Here is a 24,421-nt window from a genome sequence, read left to right as displayed (position 1 = left end):
GCTCTAGCAGTTTTCTGGTGGCAGTTTTAGGATTCTCTATGTATAGTATCATGTCATCCGCAAACAGTGAGAGTTTTACTTCTTCTTTTCCAATTTGTATTCCTTTTATTTCTTTTTCTTCTCTGAGTGCCATGGCTAGGACTTCCAAAACTATGTTGAATAATAGTGGTGAGAGTGGACATCCTTTTCTCGTTCCTGATCTTAGAGGAAATGCTTTCAGTTTTTCACCATTGAGATTGATGTCTGCTGTGGGTTTGTCATATATGGCCTTTATTATGTTGAGGTAGGTTCCCTCTATGCCCACTTTCTGGAGAGTTTTTATCATAAATGGGTGTTGAATTTTGTCAAAAGCTTTTTCTGCATCTATTGAGATGATCATATGGTTTTTATTCTTCAATTTGTTAATATGGTGTACCACATTGATTGATTTGCGTATATTGAAGAATCCTTACATCCCCGGGATAAATCCCACTTGATCATGGTGTATGATCCTTTTAATGTGTTGTTGGATTCTGTTTGCTAGTATTTTGTTGAGGATTTTGGCATCTATATTCATCAGTGATATTGGTCTGTAATTTTCTTTTTTTGTAGTATCTTTGTCTGGTTTTGGTATCAGGGTGATGGTGGCCTCTTAGAAGGAGTTTGGGAGTGTCCCTTCCTCTGCAAGTTTTTGGAAGAGTTTGAGAAGGATGGGTGTTAGCTCTTCTCTAAGTGTTTGATAGAATTCACCTGTGAAGCCATCTGGTTCTGGACTTCTGTTTGTTGGAAGATTTTTAATCACAGTTTCAATTTCATTACTTGTGATTGGTCTGTTCATATTTTCTGTTTCTTCCTGGTTCAGTCTTGGAAGGTTATACCTTTCTAAGAATTTGTCCATTTTTTCCAAGTTGTCCATTTTATTTGCATAGAATTGCTTGTAGTAGTTCTCTTAGGATGTTTTGTATTTCTGCAGTGTCCGTTGTAACTTCTCCTTTTTCATTTCTAATTTTATTGATTTGAGTCCTCTCCCTCTTTTTCTTGATGAGTCTGGCTAATGGTTTATCAATTTTGTTTATCTTCTCAAAGAACCAGCTTTTAGTTTTATTGATCTTTGCTATTGCTTTCTTTGTTTCTATTTCATGTATTTCTGCTCTGATCTTTATGATTTCTTTCCTTCTGCTAACTTTGGGTTTTGTTTGTTCTTCTTTCTCTAGTTCCTTTAGGTGTAACGTTAGATTGTTTACTTGAGATTTTTCTTGTTTCTTGAGGTAGGCTTGTATAGTTATAAACTTCCATCTTTGAACTGCTTTTGCTGCATCCCATAGGTTTTGGATCATCGTGTTTTCATTGTCATTTGTCTCTAGGCATTTTTTGATTTCCTCTTTGATTTCTTCAGTGATCTCTTGGTTATTTAGTAACGTATTGTTTAGCCTCCATGTGTTTGTGTTTTTTATGGTTTTTTTTCCCTGTAATTCATTTCCAATCTCATAGCGTTGTGGTCAGAAAAGATGCTTGATATGAATTCAATTTTCTTAAATTTACTGAGGCTTGATTTGTGACCCAAGATGTGATCTATCTTGGAGAATGTTCCCTGCGTACTTGAGAAGAAAGTGTAATCTGCTGTTTGGGGATGGAATGTCCTATAAATATCAATTAAATCTACCTGGTCTATTGTGTCATTTAAGGCTTCTGTTTCCTTATTTATTTTCATTTTGGATGATCTGTCCATTGGTGTAAGTGGGGTGTTAAAGTCCCCCACTATTATTGTGTTACTGTTGATTTCCTCTTTTAGAGCTGTTAGCAGTTGCCTTATGTATTGAGGTGCTCCTATGTTGGGTGCATATATATTTATAATTGTTATATCTTCTTCTTGGATTGATCCCTTGATCATTATGTAGTGTCCTTCCTTGTCTCTTGTAACATTCTTTATTTTAAAGTCTATTTTATCTGATATGAGTATTGCTATTCCAGCTTTCTTTTGATTTCCATTTGCATGGAATATCTTTTTCCATCCCCTCACTTTCAGTCTGAATGTGTCCCTAGGTCTGAAATGGGTCTCTTGTAGACAGCATATTTATGGGTCTTGTTTTCGTATCCATTCAGCAAGCCTGTGTCTGTTGGTTGGAGCATTTAATCCATTCACGTTTAAGGTAATTATCGATATGTATGTTCCTATGACCATTTTCTTAATTGTTTTGGGTTTGTTTTTGTAGGTCCTTTTCTTCTCTTGTGTTTCCCACTTAAAGAAGTTCCTTTAGCATTTGTTGTAGAGCTGGTTTGGTGGTGCTGAATTCTCTTAGCTTTTGCTTGTCGGTAAAGCTTTTGATTTCTCCATCAAACCTGAATGAGATCCTTGCCAGGTAGAGTAATCTTGGTTGTAGGTTCTTCCCTTTCATCACTTTAAGTATATCATGCTGCTCCCTTCTGGCTTGTAGAGTTTCTGCTGAGAAATCAGCTGGTAACCTTATGGGAGTTCCCTTGTATGTTATTTGTCATTTTTCCCTTGCTGCTTTTAATAATTTTTCTTTGTCTTTAATTTTTGCCAATTTGATTACTATGTGTCTCGGTGTGTTTCTCATTGGGTTTATCCTGTATGGGACTCGCTGTGCTTCCTGGACTTGGGTGGCTATTTCCTTTCCCAGGTTAGGGAAGTTTTCGACTATAATCTCTTCAAATATTTTCTCGGGTCCTTTCTCTCTCTCTTCTCCTTCTGCGATCCCTATAATGAGAATGTTGTTGCGTTTAATGTTGTCCCAGAGGTCTCTTAGGCTGTCTTCATTTCTTTTCATTCTTTTTTCTTTATTCTCTTCCCCAGCAGTGATTCCACCATTCTGTCTTCCAGGTCACTTATCCGTTCTTCTGCCTCAGTTATTCTGCTATTGATTCCTTCTAGTGTAGTTTTCATTTCAGTTACTGTATTGTTCATCTCTGTTTGTTTGTTCTTTAATTCTTCTAGTTCTTTGTTAAACATTTCTTGCATCTTCTCGATCTTTGCCTCCATTTTTTTTCCGAGGTCCTGGATCATCTTCACTATCATTATTCTGAATTCTTTTTCTGGAAGGTTGCCTATCTCCACTTCATTTAGTTGTTTTTCTGGGTTTTTATCTTGTTCCTTCATCTGGTACATAGCCCTCTGCCTTTTCATCTTGCCTATCTTTCTGTGAATGTGGTTTTTGTTCCATAGGCTGCAGGACTGTAGTTCTTCTTGCTTCTGCTGTCTGCCGTCTGGTGGATGAGGCTATCTAACCCCCTATATCTTTTAAGTTTAAATGATTCTTTATTGCTGCAGCAACTTCTTGTATCATCAATCTGAGATTTTCTTTCCTTTAGTTGGTAAGTTTTATCACATCAATATTTATTATTAGAATTAATTTAGGATTTATGTCAACTATCATATATGGCATTTTTTAATACAATTTTCCTGCTTTGTTCCTTGTTTCCTGTCTTTCATTTGATAGACTGAAATTTCTTTCAATTATATAAGTTTAGATAACATATGTAGTATGTTATTTTTTTCTTGTGTTTAACTGTAAGTTTTTAAGATCTATATTTATGTTTGTTGTTTCCTGTTCCCAAATGCATTAATACCCACATCCTTCCCTGAAAAATACAATACCTCTCTTCTCTAAGTTCCATACAACTGTATATGTGGATATTTTATGAAGCATAAGTTATATATTTTTATATTTATTATTATTTCTGGATTCTGTTTTCATGACAGTAGATTTGGGGAGGATAATTTGGCACTTGAGGTATATAGTGGCTAAGAATGCATTTCATTTTATCACATTTTTTGTGTCATTTAAATTTTTATATCATGGGATTTACTATCAATTCATAAATTGCAGCAATTTCACAAAATATTTGTGTATGAAATGACTAAAATATATAAGAACTTGTTACCTAATTACAATTATTTCCTCATTTTAATTATAGACACTTCACTTTTCTATTCTACATAACCTTCTGTCTTTTGTGCATTTGTAATGCAAAGAATAGTGTCTGAGTGTAGCCAGATCAAAATTATTAATTTTTATTTTATATTAGAAAATTAGTTTATTTACATTTCTATAAATAAATTTCTTCTGCAAAAATATTTTATTGAAAACATTTTTTAGCTATTTGTTGTTGTAGATCTTATTATTACTAATGAATTTAGTTACATGTAATATTTAGTTAATAGCATGACTTATAGTTATTTTAAATACTTTTGTTGAAGTTTAAAAATAATTTTGGACAAGAAGTATGAATTCCACATTGTTAGAACCTTGTTTAGGCACAAGTTAATCTGTCAGGCATGGGTGAACTTTCCAATATCATATTATCTAAATTTAATAGACAAAAAAGATTTATTCTCTCTAAGACTTTGTTTCAACATCTATTTCCATATTGATTCACATTATAATCAAAGCAAAAACTGTATAGAGCTATACCCTGCTGCACACACTAAAAACTGTCATGTAGATTTCTCACCTCAAATACATACCCTGAGTTTCTGAAGAATTTTCGCCCAATGCATTAGCTAATTAAGTAACTTTACCTTATATATTTCACTTTTATAAAATTAATTATTAAGCTATAAAACCAAATTGTGTTACTGATAATCATTTTCCAAACATTCTTTGCTTGTGTTTAACTTTAAGGGAAGATTGAGATTGAATTGCAACTACATTTTTGTGATTTAATTCACCATTTATAACTTTGCTAGTATTCAGGAGACTTCTTCAATAAATAAAAGGATGAGCTATGAATATCATATTATGGTTGTAAATTCTCACAAAGGCAACATTTCACTGTTGTATGAGCTAAACCAGAAAGGTTTCCATGTGATAAATATATCAATGTCTAAACTCCCTGTTGAAATATGGCTGCTTTTGCCCTTAAAAATGTGGATCAATCAATGTTATTGAGGACTTATCACCACTGAAAAATTTTTTATTTATACTTGAGACATTGATGAAGTTTCAAAATAATTTAGTCTTCTTAGATTATTGTTGTAGTCAGAATTTCTTTGTCTACTAAATTTTAGAAATAAGAATTTACATCTATATGTCCTATTTGGTATATTATTTTTTGTCAAAAGTGCTTTCTGTTTTGAGTTTACAATCATTAAAGAATCAATAAAAAAAATTCAAACAATAATTGTTAAATAGCAATACATGACCCTCATCCCAATTTGCTGTGTGTATGTGTAATCAGTGCTAAGATATACGTGTCAATAGCATGATGTGTAAAATAAATGTCCTGCTCAAATAATTCTAGCTTTATAAGGAAAACATATGTAAGTGTACTGTAAAGCGTTTGTCACAGACTCTAGAGTACACATCTGTGTAAAGTAGCAGAACTGACTACTCTGATAACTACGTATTGAGAAAGTAGGAATTTATGAATATACTTAACATTTTTAAAGAAGATTTTACACTTGCTGGATTGTTTCTGCTTTTACAAAGAGCTGGTAAGAATGAATTTGTAAACCAATTTTTTTTCTGTAATTCCATTTCATGTACAAACATGGAGTATAATTTTTTTTGAATCATATTTGGGGTAGAAACAAATGTGAAAGCTAAACTGTGAAGTTTTTTCTACATTAATTTTGTCTTATACTTTAAACACTTTCATAGTCAAATGGAATGTTAAAAAATTATGTGTGGTCTTGAATGTGTATATATATATATATATATATATATATATATATCCATAATTAGACAAATATTAAGTGCTAATTTATATTATTGTTCAAAATATTCATCCTCTTTTGTTTGAGGTCCAAATTTTACTTTGAAATTTTTATGTAGCTATGATAACACTTGATAATAAATATAATACATGACAAAAATTCATGAACAATAGAAACAGTGACTTAATACAGGCACCATCCTGCATTGCATGGACAGTTAAATAATGGTTACACTAGCCCAAAAGGGAGATAATGTAGGAATTGTCCACTTTCACAGAAGAGTCCAGGGTAATCTTTTACATTATTCCCTCCTCTACTCTTCAGTTCATTTGTTTTTTTAGCACTGCAACTAACTGATGATGCAGCTGACTTCATCAGTGCCCAGCATCATGTCCCTCAGTCTTTAATTTGGGCTGCAGCTGTTATGGACAGGTCCAATTCTCTCAATGACAATGTCTCAGGAATGCCATGCATCTTTCTACATTCTCCCTCAAAGCATTCTATATCAACAACAGAACTATTTCTCCTTGTGTATAAGTGCAGCTTAAAAATGTGGAGCAGTTAATCCTGCCTCCCCAACTGTAATTCTCACAAGTGGAGAATGAAAAATTATTCAGCTTCCAATACATCAAATGAGCCCCTGTTGCCTACAGCAGCAACCTTGATGATACATCCTTATATGGCTATTTCTCCTCTTTTCCTACTGTGTTCCTCTTTCTCTTATTATTTTGCTTCTTTATATATTCTGCACAGAATATGTTATCAAACATATGTACTGCAAATATTTTCTTTCACTCTGTGGTTTGCCAAATCACCCTCTTAATGGTAATATTTGAAGACATAAGTTCATGATTTTAATGTAGCTCAATTTATCAAGTATTTCTTTTATGGTTAGTACACTTAATTCCCTGTTTAATATACTGTTTACTACTCAAAGTTAATAAAGGTATTGACCTATGATTATTTTTCAAAACATTATTGTTTTACCATCACATTTAGGTCTATGATCCATTTAAAATTGATGTTATGTCTGTGGTAGGGGTCAAGATTCATTATTTTTCTAATGGATATCCATTTTCACCTAAATTCACATGTTAAAGAAAGCCATCATATCTTCACTATGTCACTGCCTGGTGGGGATAAAATTCCCTGGCTCCCTACTCAGCTTTCTTTGACATCACCTAGGCAGTGTAGGATGGTTCTAAGTTTCTCAGTTGGCCTTTCTTGGCATGGGTGAGTATGGAGCCAGAATTTTGTGTGTTTGTGGTATTTTGCATTTACTTTCTAAATTATTTTTGTCTTGCTAGTTTTCTGTATTTCTTGTCATTTGACTAGAGAAAGTAGGCTCTTGTCAGGACACTTTTATCTACCTCTGTTTGCACTTCTGGGTTGCTGGCTTCTTCCACTCCAAATCAAGGGTATATGAGGCAAAAATCCAACCAAGGAAATTTACATTTATGATTTTCCTTGGGTCCTAAGTTCCTTAGCTGGTGTTCCTTCTTCTGTCCAACTTTTAGAGTCATTCTATGTTTGTTTTAATGTAAAATTCCCAGGGTTGTTCATTGCCAGAGAATTCGGAAAAGTATGAATACTCTGTCTTCACAGAGGCAGAAGTCTTACCTCTTTTCAGATTTTTTAATGCCTAGCCTCACACATCTTTGAGAGAAAAATATTAGAGTGGTATGTTTTCCACATCTCCCTGTGTTTCCCACATCCCTGAAATCTAGGCCCATCATGCTCTGCTACTTTGGCAACTCTAAGCTTCATTTTTTTTTTTCCTGTTCCAGCCCACATTATTCCTGAAAGCTCAGATGGATTATCACATCCCACTGGCAACTTTGACTCCATAGTTTCTTTCTTCTGCAGCTTAAGAATTGGCACATGGAGCCAAACCCAAACCAGCATGTACACTCAATGTGCATTGGTTTTCTAAGTTATTTTGGTCCCATCAAATGATGGCTTCCTCAAAAAGTCTCCAATGCTTCAAAGAAGTGTTTTACTTTAGTTATATTATTGTCAGGATTTTTAGTCATTTACTACAAGAGAGTTGGTTTTCTATCAATTATTGCATCACAGTTGAAAACTGAAGTGCACTGTATATATTTTAAAAGAAGAGATTAATAAAGATAACTGCAAACATTTACAAAGTATATTTTTAAATGTCAGTTTCATATAAAAAAAGAAAGAATATATACGTATATGAAAAACTAGATTTCCAAAATCGACTTCAAAACATAAAGTCTATGTTGAAAGATAGACTTAGAAAGATAAAGACAGACACTATATGATGATAAAAGGATCAATACAAGAAGAGAATAATACACTGGTCAATATATATGAACCCAATATAGGAGCGTTCAAATACATAAAACAAATACTAACAGACATAAAGGGAGAAATTGAGGAGACTTTAACACCCCATTCACATCAACTGACAGATCTTCTAGACAGAAAATCAATAAGGCAACAGAGATCCTAAAGGATACAATATAACAGTTAGATTTAATTGGTATTTTCAGGACATTACTTCCAAAAAACCCCAAGGATACACATTCATTTCAAGTGCACATGGAACATTCTCTAGGATTGACCGCAATACTAGGGCACAAAATTAGGGCGTGAAACAAACCTCAACAGATTTTAGAGTATAGAAATTATTTAAGCATCTTTTCTGACCACAATGGCATGAAACTACAAATCAACTACAGAAAAATAAATGAGAAAAAAAATGATTACATGGAGACTAAATAACACACTACCAAAAAACCCCCCAAAAAAGAAAAAAACAAACAAACAAAAACAATGGGTCAAAGATGAAATGAAAGAGGAAAGCCTTGAGACAAATGACAATGAAAACACAACCATACAAAATCTTTGGGACGCAGCAAAAGCAGTTGTTAGAGGGGAGTTCATAGCAATACAGGTCTTCCTCAAAAAAAGAGAAAAATCTCAAATAAACAACCTAAACTGCCACCTAAAAGAAATAGAAAAAGAAAAATAAACAAAACCTAATGTCAGCAAAAGGAAGAAAATGATAAAGATCAGAGAGGATATAAGCAAAATAGAGTTTAAAAAAAATAGAAAAAAATCAATAAAACCAGGAGCTGATTCTTTGAAAGTACAAACAAAATTAACAAAGCTCTGGCCAGGCTCACAAGAAGAAAAGAGAGAGGATGCCATAAAAGAAAATAAGAAATGAGAAAGGAGAATAACAACTGACACCACAGAAATACCAAAAAAAAAAAAAAGACAATACTATGAACAATTATATGCCAACAAATTTGACAACCTAGAAGAAATGGACAAATTTCTAGAAACAACAGTCTACAAAAACTGAATCAAGAAGAAATAGGTAATTTAACAGACAGATCACTAGAAGTGAAATATTGGGTTGGCCAAAAAGTTTGTTCAGGTTTTTCCATGTTACAGAAAAACCCGAACGAACTTTTTGGCCAACGCAATAGATTTTTTAATAGAAAAACTCCCTACAAAGAAAAGTCCAGGACAAGATGACTTCACTGGCAAATTCTACCAAACATACAATGAAAAACTTATACTGATCCTTCTCAACCTCTTCCAAAAGATTGAAGAGGAGGGAATACTCCCAAAGACATTCTACGAAGCCAGCATCACCATGATACTAAAACCAGAAAAAGATACTACCAAAAAAGAAAATTACAGGCCAATATCTTTGATGAATATAGATGCAAGAATTCTGAATAAAATACTAGCAAACCAAATCCAACAACACACAAAAAAAGTTACACAACAACCAAGTTCGATTCATCACAGGGTCACAGGGATGGTTCAACATATGCAAATCAATCAGTGTGATACACTACATCAACAAAAGAAAAGACAATAACCATATGATCATCTCAATAGATAAAGAAAAAAGCATTTGATAAAATTCAATATCCATTTATGATAAAAATTCTTACCAAAGTGGGTATAGAGAGAATATATTTCAGCATAATACAAGTTATTTATGACAGATCCACAGCCAATATAATTCTCAATGGTGAAAAACTGAAAGCCTTCCTGCTGAAATCTGGAACAAGACAAGAAACCCACCCTCACCACTTCTATTCAACATAGTATTGTAAGTCCTAGCCACAGCAATCATACAAGAAAAAGAAATAAAAGATATCCAGATTGGAGGTCCTCGGGAAGATGGCGGAAGAGTAAGACGCGGAGATCACCTTCCTTCCCACAGATACAGTAGAAATACATCTACACGTGGAACTGCTCCTACAGAACACCCACTGAACGCTGGCAGAAAACGTCCGACCTCCAAAAAGGCAAGAAACTCCCCCCGTACTTGGGTAGGGCAAAAGAAAAAAGAAATAACAGAGACAAAAGAATAGGGACGGCACCTGCACTAGTGGGAGGGAGCCGTGAAGGAGGAAAGATTTCCACGCACTAGGAAGCCCCTTCGCGGGCGGAGACTGCGGGTGGCAGAGGGGGGAAGCTTCGGAGCCACGGAGGAGAGCGCAGCCACAGGGGTGCGGAGGGCAAAGCGGAGAGGTTCCCGCACGGAGGCTCGGCGCCGAGCAGCACTCTCCAGCCCGAGAGGCTTGTCTGCTCACCCGCCGGGGCGGGCGGGGCTGGGAGCTGAGGCTCGGGCTTTGGTCAGATCGCAGGGAGAGGACTGGGGTTGGCGGTGTGAACACAGCCTGAAGGCGTTAGTGCACCACAGCTAGCCAAGAGGGAGTCCGGGAAAAAGTCTGCAGCTGCCGAAGAGGCAAGAGACTTTTTCTTCCCTCTTTGTTTCCTGGTGCGCGAGGAGAGGGGATTCAGAGCGCTGCCTAAACGAACTTCAGAGACGGGCGCGAGCCGCAGCTACCAACGCGGATCCCACAGCAACAGGGGCGCAGAGGGAAAAACGGAGAGATTCCCGCACAGAGGCTCGGCGCCGAGCAGCACTCTCCAGCCCGAGAGGCTTGTCTGCTCACCCGCCGGGGCGGGCGGGGCTGGGAGCTGAGGCTCGGCTTCGGTCGGATCACAGGGAGAGGACTGAGGCTGGCAGCGTGAACACAGCCTGAAGGGATTAGCGCACAACAGCTGGCTGGGAGGGAGACCGGGAAAAAGTCTGCAGCTGCCGAAGAGGCAAGGGACTTTTTCTTGCCTCTTTGTTTCGCGGCGCGCAAGGAGAGGGGATTCAGAGCGCCGCCTAAACGAACTCCAGAGAAGGGCGCGAGCCGCGGCGATCACCGCAGACCCCACAGCAACAGGGGCGCAGAGGAAAAAAACGGAGAGACTCCCGCACAGAGGCTCGGCGCGGAGCAGCACTCACCAGCCCGAGAGGCTTGTCTGCTCGGCGGGCGGGGCTGGGAGCTGAGGCTCGGGTTTCGGTTTCGGTTGGATCGCAGGGAGAGGACTGGGGCTGGCGGCGTGAACACAGCCTGAAGGGGTTAGCGCACCACAGCTGGCTGGTAGGGAGTCCGGGAAAAAGTCTGCAGCTGCCGAAGAGGCAAGAGACTTTTTCTTGCCTCTTTGTTTCGCGGCGCGCAAGGAGAGGGGATTCAGAGTGCCGCCTAAACGAACTCCAGAGAAAGGCGTGAGCCGCGGCGATCAGCACGGACCCCAGAGACGGGCGTGAGACGCTGGGGCTGCTGCTGCCGCCTCCAAAAAGCCTGTGTGTGAGCACAAGTCACTCTCCACATCGCCCCTCCCGGGAGCCTGTGCAGCCCGCCACTGCCAGGGTCCCGTGATCCGGGGACAAGTTCCCCGGGAGAACGCACTGCCCGCCTCAGGCTGGTGCAACGTCACACCGGCCTCGGCCGCCGCAGGCTCACCCCGCCTCCTCTGTACACTTCCCTCCCCGCGGCCTGAGGGAGCCAGAGCCCCCGAAGCAGCTGCTCCTTTAACCCCGTCCTGTCTGTGCGGGGAATAGACGCCCTCAGGCGACCTACACGCAGAGGCGGGTCCAAATCCAAAGCTGAACCCCAGGAACTGTGCGAACAGGGAAGATAAGGGGAAATCTCTCCCAGCAACCTTAGAAGCAGCGGATTAAAACTCCACAAACAACTTGATGTGCCTGCATCTGGTGAATACCTGAATAGACAACGAATCATCCCAAATTCAGGAGGTGGACTTTGGGAGCAGGATATATTAATTTTTCCCCTTTTCCTTTATTTGTGAGTGTATATGTATATGCTTCTGGGTGCGATTTTGTCTGTATAGCTTTGCTTTACAATAGCTTTATTTTACTTCACTATATTATAGCCTCTTTCTTTCTTTCTTTCTTTCTTTCTATTTTTTCTCCCTTTTACTCTGAGCCGTGTGGACGAAAGGCTCTTGGTGCTCCAGCCAGGCATCAGGGCCGTGCCTCTGAGGTGGGAGAGCCAACTTCAGGACACTGGTCCACAAGAGACCTCCCAGCTTCACGTAATACCAAACGGCAAAAATCTCTCAGAGATCTCCATCTCAACATCAAGACCCAGCTTCACTCAACGACCAACAAGCTACAGTGCTGGACACCATATGCCAAACAACTAGCAAGACAGGAACACAGCCCCATCCATTAGCAGAGAGGCTGCCTAAAATCATAATAAGGCCACAGACACCCCAAAATACACCACCAGACGTGGACGTGCCCACCAGAAAGACAAGAGCCAACCTCATCCACCAGAGCTCAGGCACTAGTTCCCTCCACCAGGAAGCCTACACAACCCACTGAACCAACCTTAGCCACTGGGGACAGATACCAAAAACAACAGGAACTACGAACCTGCAGCCTGTGAAAAGGAGACCCCAAACACAGTAAGATAAGCAAAATGAGACGACAGAAAAACACACAGCAGATGAAGGAGCAGGGTCAGAACATACCAGACTTAACAAATGAAGAGGAAATAGGTAGTCTACCTGAAAAAGAATTCAGAATAATGATAGTAAGGATGATCCAAAATCTTGGAAATAGAATAGACAAAATGCAAGAAACATTTAACAAGGACGTAGAAGAACTAAAGAGGAACCAAGCAATGATGAAAACCACAATAAATGAAATTAAAAATACTCTAGATGGGATCAATAGCAGAATAACTGAGGCAGAAGAAAGGATAAGTGACCTGGAAGATAAAATGGTGGAAATAACTACTGCAGAGCAGGATAAAGAAAAAAGAATGAAAAGAACTGAGGACAGTCTCAGAGACCTCTGGGACAACATTAAACGCGCCAACATTCGAATTATAGGGGTCCCAGAAGAAGAAGAGAAAAAGAAAGGGACTGAGAAGATATTTGAAGAGATTATAGTTGAAAACTTCCCTAATATGGGAAAGGAAATAGTTAATCAAGTCCTGGAAGCACAGAGAGTCCCATACAGGATAAACCCAAGGAGAAACACACCAAGACACATATTAATCAAACTGTCAAAAATTAAATATAAGGAAAACATATTAAAGGCAGCAAGGGAAAAAAAACAAATAACACACAAGGGAATCCCCATAAGGTTAACATCTGATCTTTCAGCAGAAACTCTGCAAGCCAGAAGGGAGTGGCAGGATATACTTAAAGTGATGAAGGAGAAAAACCTGCAACCAAGATTACACTACCCAGCAAGGATCTCATTCAGATTCGATGGAGAAATTAAAACCTTTACAGACAAGCAAAAGCTGAGAGAGTTCAGCACCACCAAACCAGCTTTACAACAAATGCTAAAGGAACTTCTCTAGGCAAGAAACACAAGAGAAGGAAAACACCTACAATAACAAACCCAAAACATTTAAGAAAATGGGAATAGGAACATACATATCGATAATTACCTTGAATGTAAATGGATTAAATGCTCCCACCAAAAGACACAGGCTGGCTGAATGGATACCAAAACAAGACCCATATATATGCTGTCTACAAGAGACCCACTTCAGACCTAGAGACACATATAGACTGAAAGTGAGGGGATGGAAAAAGATATTCCATGCAAATGGAAATCAAAAGAAAGCTGGAGTAGCAATTCTCATATCAGACAAAATAGACTTTAAAATAAAGACTATTACAAGAGACAAAGAAGGACACTATATAATGATCAAGGGATCGATACAAGAGGAAGGTATAACAATTGTAAATATTTATGCACCCAACATAGGAGCACCTCAATACATAAGGCAAATACTAACAGCCATAAAAGGGGAAATCGACAGCAACACAATCATAGTAGGGGACTTTAACACCCCACTCTCACCAATGGACAGATCATCCAAAATGAAAATAAATAAGGAAACACAAGCTTTAAATGATACATTAAACAAGATAGACTTAATTGATATTTATAGGACATTCCATCCAAAAACAACAGAATACACATTTTTCTCAAGTGCTCATGGAACATTCTCCAGGATAGATCATATCTTGGGTCACAAATCAAGCCTTGGTAAATTTAAGAAAATTGAAATCGTATCAAGTATCTTTTCCGACCACAACGCTATGAGACTAGATATCAATTACAGGAAAAGACCTGTAAAAAATACAAACACATGGAGGCTACACAATACATTACTTAATAACGAAGTGATCACTGAAGAAATCAAAGGGGAAATCAAAAAATACCTAGAAACAAATGACAATGGAGATACGACGACCCAAAACCTATGGGACGCAGCAAAAGCAGTGCTAAGAGGGAAGTTTATAGCAATACAAGCCTACCTCAAGAAACAGGAAACATCTCGAATAAACAACCTAACCTTGCACCTAAAGCAATTAGAGAAAGAAGAACAAAAAAACCCCAAAGCCAGCAGAAGGAAAGAAATTATAAAGATCAGGTCAGAAATAAATGAAAAAGAAATGAAGGAAACAATAGCAAAAATCAATGAAACTAAAAGCTGGTTCTTTGAGAAGATAAACAAAATTGATAAACCATTAGCCAGACTCATCAAGAGAAAAAGGGAGAAGACTCAGATCAATAGAATTAGAAATGAAAAAGGAGAAGTAACCACTGACACTGCAGAAATACAAAAGATCATGAGAGATTACTACAAGCAACTCTATGCCAATAAAATGGACAACCTGGAAGAAATGGACAGATTCTTAGAAAGGCACAAACTGCCGAGACTGAACCGGGAAGAAATAGAAAATATGAACAGACCAATCACAAGCACTGAAATTGAAACTGTGATTAAAAACCTTCCAACAAACAAAAGCCCAGGACCAGATGGCTTCACAGGTGAATTCTATCAAACATTTAGAGAAGAGCTAACACCTATCCTTCTCAAACTCTTCCAAAATATTGCAGAGGGAGGAACACTCCCAAACTCATTCTACGAGGCCACCATCACCCTGATACCAAAACCAGACAAAGATGTCACAAAGAAAGAAAACTACAGGCCAATATCACTGATGAACATAGATGCAAAAATCCTCAACAAAATACTAGCAAACAGAATCCAACAGCACATTAAAAGGATCATACACCATGATCAAGTGGGGTTTATCCCAGGAATGCAAGGATTCTTCAATATACGCAAATCAATCAATGTGATACATCATATTAACAAACTGAAGGAGAAAAACCATATGATCATCTCAATAGATGCAGAGAAAGCTTTCGACAAAATTCAACACCCATTTATGATAAAAGCCCTGCAGAAAGTAGGCATAGAGGGAACTTTCCTCAACATAATAAAGGCCATATATGACAAACCCACAGCCAACATTGTCCTCAATGGTGAAAAACTGAAACCATTTCCACTAAGATCAGGAACAAGACAAGGTTGCCCACTCTCACCACTATTATTCAACATAGTTTTGGAAGTGTTAGCCACAGCAATCAGAGAAGACAAAGAAATAAAAGGAATCCAAATCGGAAAAGAAGAAGTAAAGCTGTCACTATTTGCAGATGACATGATACTATACATAGAGAATCCTAAAGATGCTACCAGAAAACTCCTAGAGCTAATCAATGAATTTGGTAAAGTAGCAGGATACAAAATTAATGCACAGAAATCTCTTGCATTTCTATACACTAATGACGAAAAATCTGAAAGTGAAATTAAGAAAACACTCCCATTTACCACTGCAACAAAAAGAATAAAATATCTAGGAATAAACCTACCTAAGGAGACAAAAGACCTGTATGCAGAAAATTATAAGACACTGATGAAAGAAATTAAAGATGATACAAATAGATGGAGAGATATACCATGTTCCTGGATTGGAAGAATCAACATTGTGAAAATGACTCTACTACCCAAAGCAATCTACAGATTCAATGCAATCCCTATCAAACTACCACTGGCATTTTTCACAGAACTAGAACAAAAAATTTCACAATTTGTATGGAAACACAAAAGACCCCGAATAGCCAAAGCAATCTTGAGAACGAAAAATGGAGCTGGGGGAATCAGGCTCCCTGACTTCAGACTATATTACAAAGCTTCAGTAATCAAGACAGTTTGGTACTGGCACAAAAACAGAAATATAGATCAATGGAACAGGATAGAAAGCCCAGAGATAAACCCACACACATATGGGCACCTTATTTTTGATAAAGGAGGCAAGCATATACAGTGGAGAAAAGACAGCCTCTTCAATAAGTGGTGCTGGGAAAATTGGACAGGTACATGTAAAAGTATGAAAATAGAACACTCCCTGACACCATGCACAAAAATAAACTCAAAATGGATTAAAGACCTAAGTGTAAGGGCAGACACTATCAAACTCTTAGAGGAAAACATAGGCAGAACACTCTATGACATACATCACAGCAAGATTCTTTTTGACCCAGCTCCCAGAGAAATGGAAATAAGAACACAAATAAACAAATGGGACCTAATGAAACTTAAAAGCTTTTGCACAGCAAAGGAAACCATAAACAAGACCAAAAGACAACCATCAGAATGGGAGAAAATATTTGCAAATGAAGCAACTGACAAAGGATTAATCTCCAAGATTTACAAGCAGCTCATGCAGCTCAATAACAAAAAAACGAACAACCCAATCCAAAAATGGGCCGAAGACCTAAATAGACATTTCTCCAAAGAAGATATACAGATGGCCTACAGACACATGAAAGAATGCTCAACATCATTAATCATTAGAGAAATGCAAATCAAAACTACAATGAGATATCATCTCACACCGGTCAGAATGGCCATCATCAAAAAATCTAGAAACAATAAATGCTGGAGAGGGTGTGGAGGAAAGGGAACACTCTTGCACTGTTGGTGGGAATGTAAATTGATACAGCCACTATGGAGAACAGTATGGAGGTTCCTTAAAAAACTACAAATAGAACTACCATACGACCCAGCAATCCCACTACTGGGCATATACCCTGAGAAAACCATAGGTCAAAAAGAGTCATGTACCAAAATGTTCATTGCAGCTCTATTTACAATAGCTAGGACATGGAAGCAATCTAAATGTCCATCGACAGATGAATGGATAAAGAAGATGTGGCACATATATACAATGGAATATTACTCAGCCATAAAAAGAAATGAAATGGAGGTATTTGTAATGAGGTGGATGGAGTTAGAGTCTGTCATACAGAGTGAAGTAAGTCAGAAAGAGAAAAACAAATACAGTATGCTAACACATATATACGGAATCTAAGGGGAAAAAAAAAAAAAAAAAAAAAAAGGCCATGAAGAACCTAGTGGCAAGACGGGAATAAAGACACAGACCTACTAGAGAATGGACTTGAGGATAAGGGGAGGGGGTGGGGTGAGATGTGACAGGGTAAGAGAGTGTCATGGACATATATACACTACCAAATGTAAAATAGATAACTAGTGGGAAGCAGCCGCATAGCACAGGGAGATCAGCTCGGTGCTTTGTGACCATCTAGAGGGATGGGATGGGGAGGGTGGGAGGGAGGGAGATGCAAGAGGGAAGAGAAATGGGAACATATTGTATATGTATAACTGATTCACTTTGTTATAAAGCAGAAGCTAACACACCATTGTAAGGCAATTATACTTCAATAAAGATGTTAAAAAAAAAAAAAAAAAAAAAAGATATCCAGATTGGAAGGGAAGAAGTAAAATCATCATTTTATGCAGGTAACATGATACTATATATAGAAAACCCTAAAGACTCCACGCAAAAACTACTAGAACTGATAAACGAATTCAGCAAGATAGCAGGATACAAGATTAACATACAGAAATCAGGTGCATTTCTTTACACTAACAATGAAAGATCAGAAAGGGAATGTAAAAAAAAAGGAAAAAAAAAACAATTTAGGAATAAACCTGTCCAAGGAGGTAAAACACTTATTTACTGAGAACTATAAAACATTAATAAAGGAAATTGAAAATGATTCAAAGAAATGGAAAGATATCCATGCTCTTGTATTGGAAGAATTAATATTGTTAAAATGGCCATATTACCCAAAGCAACCTACAGATTTAATGCAATCGCTATGAAATTACCCATGACATTTTTCACAGAAATAGAACAAATAATCCTAAAATTTATATGGAATCATAAAAGACCCAGAATTGCCAACGCAATCCTGAGGAAAAAGAACAAAGCAGGATACATAACCCTTCCAGACTTCAGACAATACTACAATGCTACAGTAATCAAAACAGTGTGGTGTTGGCAGCAAAGCAGACATATAGATCAATGGAACAGAATAGAGAGCCCAGAAATAAACCCACATACCTATGGTCAATTAATCTTCAACAAAGGAGGCAAGAATATACAATGGAGAAAAGACAGTCTCTTCAGCAAGTGGTGTTGGGAAAGTTGGACAGCTTCATGTAAGTCAATGAAGTCAGAACACACCTTCACACCATACACAAACATAAACTCAAAATGACTTAAAGACTTAAATATAAGACATGATACCATAAAACTCTTAGAAGAGAACATAGCCAAAACATTCTCTAACATAAATCGTACTAATGTTTTCTTAGGTATGTCAGTCTCCCAAGGCAATAGAAATAAAAGCAAAAATAAACAAATGGGTCTGAATCAAACTTACTAGCTTTTGTACAACAAAGTAAACCATAAACAAAGTGAAAAGACAAGACAACCTACAGAATGAGAGTAAATATTTGCAAACCATGTGACTGACAAGCACTTAATTTCCAAAATACACAAACAGCTCACACAACTCAATATCAAAAAAAACCAAACAAACCAACTGAAAACTGGGCAGAAGATCTAAATAGACATTTCTCCAAAGGAGGCATACAGATGGCCAACAGGCACATGAAAAGATGCTCAACATCACTAATTATTAGAAACGTAAATCAAAACTACAATGAGGTACTACCTCACACCAGTCAGAATGGCCATCATTAAAAAGTCTACAAATAAAAATGCTGGAGAGGGTGTGGGGAAAATGGATTCCTCCCACACTGTTTGTGGCAATGTAAATTGGGGCAGCCACTAATGAAAACAGTATGGAGTTTCCTCAGAAAATGAAAAATAGAGTTGACATATGATCCTGCAATCCCACTCCTGGGGATATGTCCAGAGAAAACTATAATTCGAAAAGCTACATGCACTCCAATGTACAATGCAGCATTATTTACAATAGCCAAGACATGGAAGCAACCTAAATGTCCATTGACATATGAATGGATAAAGAAAATGAGGTGTATATATATATATAATACGATAGCCAAGACATGGAAGCAACCTAAATGTCCATTGACAGATGAATGGATAAAGAAGATGAGGTATATATATATATATATATATATATATATATATATATATATATATAATGGGATATTACTCAGCCATAAAAAAGAATGAAATAATGTCATTTGCAGCAACATGGATGGACTTACAGATTATCATACTAACTGAAGTAAGTCAGAAAGGAAAAGACAAATACCATATGATGCCACTTCTATACAGAATCTAAAATATAACACAAATGAACTTACCTACAAAACAGAAACAGACTCACAGGCATAGAGAACAGACTTGTGGTTGCAGGGCAGAGGGTGCAAGAAAGGGATAAATTGGGATTTGGGGATTAGCAGATGCAAACTATTGTATATAGAATGGATAAACTCTAAGGTCCTATTCTATAGCACAGGAAACTACATGCAATATCCTGTGATAAACCATAATGGAAAAGAATATGACAAATAATGTGTGTGTGTGTGTGTGTGTGTGTGTGTGTGTGTGTGTATAACTGAATCATTTTGCTGTACAGTAGATATTGACACAACATTTTAAATCAACTATACTTCAATAAAATAAATTTAAAAAAAACAAAGATCTCATATATAAAAATAAAAGATCAATAAAATTAAGATTTTTTTGTAATTCTGACCAAGTTAAAAATTAAAATAAATTAAGTAAGAATTATATAGACAAAAATATATTAGGAGTATGAATGTTTTATACTGATACACATAGCTGGAGTTAAAAAATATATTTGACATTACTATGAAGAATTATTCATACAATAAACTTTAAAATTGAGATCAATACTCACTAACTCATTTTATATATGTTAGACACATACAGTGTTTTAAATAAATTACAATTTGTTTCCAAAATCACAATCCAATAGATTCCAAATCAAAGTAAGAATCTTTGGCTTATCTTTAAAAAGAAGGAAAAGCAAATAGTATAGGAATTGTACTTTTCCATGGAGCCGAGTAGTTGCTGCATATTTTGCCTGGAAAACATAGTTACTTGTTTGCCACAGTACTTTCCTTTCCCCATTTGTCCTTGACATTGTGGTCAAGTAAAAATGTAAAAATTCTTTTTCTTGTTTTCTTTTTTTTAATTTTAAGAAAGACTAAAGTCAGAAATCACTCAGATCTACTTTTTTATAAACCTCTGAAAATAAAAGTTTTGCATAGAAGTTGTATGCTATGGAAAAAAATGCTCAAGAATGTAGTAGATTATAGGAATACAGGCATTGATAAACTCAGGCCACTCTACTTGATTACATTATCAACCTACCTCCTGTAGACATTTTTAATTGCCAAATTGGTCTTAGAAAAATAATACTTTTCCTGGAAAACCAAATCAAGGAGTGGTTAATAAAACTTTAGTGATAATCCATGAAGGAAGAAAAGTACTAGGAATAAAAGTCATGAGATTCAGTCATCTTTAATGTTTTACTTCTGTATAAACATCAAGAATATGTAATTTCCATCTAATATAAAGCATTCTAGAATCATGCCAAATATATTCAGACTGATGGATGATATATAGAGAGATGGAGCTGTAAATTGTTAAAAATCTTGAAGGTATTTTTTTGGGGGGAAGGGGACAGGACAACTTCCTTCCATGTAGTAGGATTGGGGTCAGGAAGATTTTTAACTCATTACTTTCCTGTTCCCTTGTTTAAATTTTTAAAAATATATATATTTTTATTTTGTAATTAAGAGAATTTAAAATAATAAAAAATGTTAACATTTTTGATAAATATATTTAAGCAAGCTCATACAATCCAATTAAGATATATATCCCCTAATAAATATACAGAGTAATATTTCTGTAAATATATCTTTTAATTCCAGCCAAACGATTGCATTTTTAATATGACTATTCAATTCAGAGGTGTGTGATCTCAAGTTTAATATCTAGGTCCTCATTTCTAACATGAATGGCGCACAGTGAATTTTATATAGATGGAATAGGTAGAGAATAATACTTAATTCTTGTATTTAAACCCAGGATTTTAAGTGATATGACACACATCTACAAAAGAAACAAAATCCTTCTTGGAATTTAAAATTTTTTCATTACAGATAATGTAATTTTACATGCTCATTACTCATTGGGGTGCAAATAATAAATCGTATAACAGATGTATAAATGCATTACTACATGACAGAAGGATACTGATTAAAATTCAGTTACTAACTGGCAAATATGTATGTATTATTTATGAGTCCTCTTGGCACACGATATAAAGAAACATTTCTCCCTTTATTTAAGTGTTAATCTCAAAGGACCTATCAGTAATGAAAATAAACATAATGTATAATCATTGTTGAGATTCCCACGCAATTTATTAACTCCACACCACTCTGATATCTTCTGGAATTTTTATTACTTCAATTCTGTTTCCTGGAGCATAATATAGTTTTACTAACAGATTTCTAAAGGTGAATAAAACAATCTTATTAAAGGAATAAGTAAACAAATAAACTGTTAAGTGCTAACTGTGGTTAATGTGAGAAGACATCTTATGAATGCGAAAAGCAATTGCAGGTAAAGTGTATTTCCTCATCATTTACAAGAACAAATGTGATTAAATCATCTAAATTTCCCTTCATTCTTAAAAAACAAAAAAACTACTGTTTTTCTAGATAAGTTTATAAGTGCGTAAAGTACATAGTCAGGGTTCTAAGATTTTGTAGGCAGGTACACTTCATCATTTTGTTTGTTTTGTTTGGAAACAGCATGAGAAAACTCCAGTCCCTGGTCATGTTTTGTAGTATAATCTTCCAACTGGGTTTTGAAAATCATTTTGAACCAGCACTGTCTTTCAAAATTTATGGTCATCTGATATAATGAAAACTACAGATGAGCCATATCCTCCAAATATGAAACCCCAAGCTAATGAAAACAAAAAAGCAGGAGACATGTATATGTAACATGGATAAAGAGAAATTACAATTATGTTAATGCTCAGACAATGTTCTTAGAGAGAAAGAATACTTGCTCTAATATTTTTCACTCTTTTGGTTTTATTTTTGTGATAAATATTTTGTGTTACATTTTGATGCAAAAGTCTTACAACTTTTTGTTATTTAAGTAATTATATTTATAGCCTAAATCACTGTTTGCATATCATTTTTTAATACATGATTCAAGCAAACAAATTATTTCTGTGCAATTGACTGACTCAACTAGGTAGATGCTTAGTACACATTAAGACTATTTGAATGGAATACAGACTAAATAATGATCAATACTCTATTTTTAAATAAGCTATGATTTCTTTGCAAGTGTGAATAGAATACTGCAATTCTCAACAATGACACTGACAAATATAAAACTAATTTATTCAACCATCATCAAATAGTATAAAATATCCAAATATTTACTACATTATTTAAATTATATAAATTTAATTATAGTCTTTTTAAGTATTTTATTAGTGCCTTATTTTCAATATACTTAACAATTCTTCAAATCATTTAATATGCTGATATTTCTGTATCTTTTCCCACTGTTTTTATATTCCTTTAGGTTATGTCTTTTGGTTTTGAAGAGTAGTAATGATATTCACAATAAACCAGTGCCTAAATGTTAGGATTCTAATTATTATTTTATTCTTTACTGTGTTTTCCCTTCTAAGCTTGAATTCAAAATGTAGACTGGTATTCAATTAATTTCTTTCTAATATCTGTATGATCAAATCTTTACAACTGTATGTTTCCTATCATCTGGAGATGTACTAATTTATTCATTTAAAACTCACTGAGTTCTTATTATATGACAAGAGATATAGTGGAGAACAAAATATGATCTCCACCCTCATGAAGCTTAACTTATGACAGAGAAAGACGGTGAGAATACAAATAAGAAAATAAATACATATAAATTTAATATAATGTATTCATGTGTTCTAGGAGTATAATGAGGAAAGATTAGGTAATAGAAAATGAAGAATAATGTATTTTAGACAGGGAGACTATTGAAGACCTCCTCAAAGGTCTTGAAATTTGGGTACATGACAGCATGAATGAGGGAAACAGACAAATATCTTAAGTGTAAGAGGTTTTCAGACAGAGGTAACAGCAGACACTGAACCCCTGACGCTTGAGTGTGTGTGAAGGTTTGAAGGATAAAAAGATATTTAGTAATGCAAAGAATATTGAAGAATAGTGATTTAAAAAAAATAATAAGTTAGCCAAAAAACGGTGTATTTTATATATTTATTGGTAGGCTCAGCTGAAGTCTTTGGATTTTATTAAGGATGGTTTGAATAAACTATCTGATTGCTGAGTGGAGAATAGAGTTGAGGGTCAACTGTAAAAACAGTAAAGCCAATTGTAAGGCAACTGCAGTTGCAGAAATGAGAGATGATTGTGGCTTGGGCTAGCATGATACAGGTGGAGGTGATGAAAACGATAAATATTCATATATATATAATTATATACAGTATAGTATATAATATATATCTCATATGCATATATATTCAATTATATGTATAAATATATGCTCATATACACATACATCTATATTGAACAGTGACATTGGGGTAGTCACTGGGTTAGTGCTGTTTAAATTGTAATGACAGAGGCCTAGATAATATAATGTATAACATTGAGGAGTTCACATTTTTGAGCAGAAAATTTTGAAAATACAAGTTCATAGGTAAAGAAAAATAAAGCAATCTTTACATGGCTCCATATACTAGAGATGAATTAAGTGAAAATGTGAACAGAAAATCTATAAAGTTTATTAAATATAAGATATGGGAATGTTGTTAGGGCCTATTTTTTGTGGCTAACAATGTCTGAAGCAAAAAGTCAAAAGCACAGCATATTACAAAAAAAAAAAAAAAAAAAAGGAAGACTACGAAGAAGACTTCCGTTCATTGAAGGATACTATAGACAAAGTTGGCAGAGAAATAACAAATAGGAGATGAATCCAAAAAAGTAGAAAAAGGGCTTCCCTGGTGGCGCAGTGGTTGAGAATCTGCCTGCTAATGCAGGGGACACGGGTTCGAGCCCTGGTCTGGGAAGATCCCACATGCCGCGGAGCAACTAGGCCCGTGAGCCACAACTACTGAGCCTGCGTGTCTGGAGCCTGTGCTCCGCAACAAGAGAGGTCACGATAGTGAGAGGCCCGCGCACTGCGATGAAGAGTGGCCCCCGCTTGCCG

This window comes from Balaenoptera physalus (assembly GCF_965194825.1).
Source record: "Balaenoptera physalus genome assembly, chromosome: 5".
Lineage (NCBI taxonomy): Eukaryota > Metazoa > Chordata > Mammalia > Artiodactyla > Balaenopteridae > Balaenoptera > Balaenoptera physalus.
The sequence above is the reverse complement of the archived record's forward strand: the minus strand, read 5'-3'. Positions refer to the sequence as shown.